Source organism: Grammomys surdaster, unplaced genomic scaffold, assembly GCF_004785775.1.
Source record: "Grammomys surdaster isolate TR1022 unplaced genomic scaffold, NIH_TR_1.0 117612, whole genome shotgun sequence".
In the NCBI taxonomy this organism is placed as follows: domain Eukaryota; kingdom Metazoa; phylum Chordata; class Mammalia; order Rodentia; family Muridae; genus Grammomys; species Grammomys surdaster.
The window spans coordinates 1-2,322 of NW_021614299.1; the positions used below are offsets into that span (position 1 = coordinate 1).

At 46.6% G+C, this 2,322-nt stretch overlaps 1 pseudogene; it reads left to right on the forward strand.

Annotated features, from left to right (window-relative positions):
- The first annotated feature begins 15 nt into the window (after positions 1 to 15).
- On the forward strand, positions 16 to 1,936 carry LOC114635767 (annotated as a pseudogene).
- The last annotated feature ends 386 nt before the right edge of the window (positions 1,937 to 2,322 follow it).

A 2,322-nucleotide genomic window follows, 5' to 3' on the forward strand; every position in this document is an offset into this window, starting at 1 on the left:
GTTCCCATCTCCACACATCGGACTGTTATAGTCAATATTGCAGATGATGATGATGATGAAGATGACGATGATGATGAAGATGATGATCAGTTTTCTGAGGAGGGCGATGAAAACAAAACATCTGCCCTGCATCCAACTCCTGACATCCATTATGGATTACAAGTGGTTTCTGCCTGTAGTCCTCGAGTCAGTTTCAAGCAAGGTGAATGTTTGAATTTTGGAATAAAAACTCTTGAGGAAATTAAATCAGAGAAAAGGAAGGAAAAATCCAAGAAGCAAGGTGTCTCCTCGGGAATTTTCAGGGTTTTACATCAGCCTCAGTGCAATCCAGGCCCTGAGAAGAAGATTCAGACTGTAGTGAGGACGGTAACTCTATCACGCAAACAGGAAGAGCCCTTGCTTAGACTGAGTCTTAGTGAGAGACAGGGGAAACGAAAGCTTTCAGGATGTGGTGACTGGGATCCCCCATTAAAGCAAAGCCTTGCACAGAGGCTGGGTAAAAGAGTGGGAGCACAAGAAACTGACATTGATAAAGCACCGAAGAAAATGCGAGTACATAATGCCGGTGAGATTCACGTGAAGACGTTAGAAGAGATTCTTCTAGAAAGAGCCAGTCAGAAACGTGGAGAACTGCCAACTAAACTGAAGACAGAAAAACCTTCAGGAGCTGATAATTCTCCATCAGGAACAGGAAGTTCTTCTTCAGTGTGGATCAAAACCTTCTCTGAGGTCCTGGCTGAAAAGAAACATCGGCAGCAGGAAATGGAAAGACAGAAATCCAAAAAGGATCCCCGTTGCCTCGAGCTAAGAGAAGATACTGAAGTGATAAAGACAGCGAATCTGCCAACTGTTGCTGTTAGCAGAGGACAACTAGAAGAGCCTGCAGGAAGAGCCAGGTCTATGCAGGAAGTGCGTGTTAAGACACTAGAGGAGATTAAACTGGAGAAGGCCCTGAGGATGCAGCAAAGCTCTGAGAGTAGTGGCAACTCCCGACCTAAAGCTGAGGCTGCCCCAAGGCCGAAGAGGCTTCTCCACATCCCCAAGAGAGCAGGTGCAAAAGAAGAGAAAAAACTTGAACTTGAAGACGGTGGTGATGCTCCTTCCCAGAGCAGTGTGTCCAAGATGGAGGTTGTTGAGACTTCAGATGAGACCGTAAGTGATCCCACAAAACTTCCAGCCAACAGATGTGACACTGTCGAAGAGAAACACAGAGAGACAGCAGGAGAGAGGAACGTCACAAAAGGAGAAACCAGCCTTGTCATATGTGCGTGGGGATGAGGCTTCTTGCTCTACCCGAGTGGTGGGGAAGCGGGTCCTCACTCCTGTATCCAGCATCACTAGGCACCTGGCAAAACGGCTCCACACGGAGTCATCCCAGAGAGTGGAGGTAGGAACCTCAGGAATCGGAGACTCAATACTGGATGTGAAATGTGCAGCACAGACTTTGGAGAAAAAGAGTGAAGCCAACCCCAAAGTAAATGTGAAGCCATCGGTGGTCGAGGTTGTATCACTTCCCAAATTGTCTCCCAAACAAGAGGCTGTGGAGGTGCAATCTGCCCCCATTGCAGAGGTGAAGCCCTTCAGCAGCGCCCTGTAGGGAAGCCCCACCAAGAACTCTGAGGATAAATCAATCACCATGACTGAGATGGAAAATACGAAAGACAGTTCTGTGCTGTTTTCAGCCCAAGCTTCTTCAGAACCCTTGCTCCAGAAGGATCTGGCCCTTCCTCATCCCAGAGGGCAACAAATCCATTCTGCCTCAGCTCTGCCCCAACCGGAAAGCCTCCACTCTGTGGAAGATGACTTGGATAAACTAATATGGGAAATTTCAGGGGGTGAATTAGAAGCTGGGATAGACTTGGATCCTCGGAAAGATGAAGATGACCTTCTGCTTGAGCTCTCAGAGATGATTGACAGTTTAAGCTTAAAGGGATAATGAGGACACTTTAAAAAAGTATACCTCTAAAGTACCTGTGTGTATCCTGGATTCCCTAGGGTTGGATCTTTTACATCCCTTGATAAATAACTGTTTTGTTCATTCAATACCAATGTTCAGCATCTTTGAGGAGAAAGTTCTGTAATGCCCTTCTCTCCACATGAGACTGAGCCCCACATGAAACGGTGCCCATGAACTCCGTGGTCCTTGAAGTTTTTGTCAGTGTGGGCTAGCTTCCCCTGCTGTATTTATTTATGAATTGTCTTAAGTTTATCAGCGTTTAAAATGAGGACAGCTGCTAACCTTTGTGGACCAAATGTCATGCTGCCACTAAAGAAAAGACCCATTCTAGGAGGGGAAAAACCCTCAAGCTGCCAGTATTGATC